A 393-nucleotide genomic window follows, 5' to 3' on the forward strand; every position below is an offset into this window, starting at 1 on the left:
TGTAGAGTTACGACGAAGTAATCAGGTCTCTCTCTTGTCTCATTTTCTCTCCAGTGTCGTTTAGAGTTATGATGATGCTTGCAGGGATCTCTCTAGTCTCATTTCCTCCGTGTGGTGTCGAGTCATGATGATGCAGTCAGGGAGCAGAAGGTGAGTCCGGCAGCGGTCAGTCGAAGAGGAAGTCGTCTTTGATTCGGCGGCATAGGCAGATGGCGAACACCATTCCCATAATCTGGACAGAGAAGGGGAGGGAGGGGCGGGGGGTCTTATGTCAGTGATTGTGATATGTCAGTGATTGTGATATGTCAGTGATTGTGATATGTCAGTGATTGTGATATAATATGTCAGTGATTGTGATATAATATTATTATGTCAGTGATTGTGATATGTCAT

Source organism: Aplysia californica, unplaced genomic scaffold (assembly GCF_000002075.1).
Source record: "Aplysia californica isolate F4 #8 unplaced genomic scaffold, AplCal3.0 scaffold00223, whole genome shotgun sequence".
NCBI classification, from domain to species: Eukaryota; Metazoa; Mollusca; class Gastropoda; order Aplysiida; family Aplysiidae; genus Aplysia; species Aplysia californica.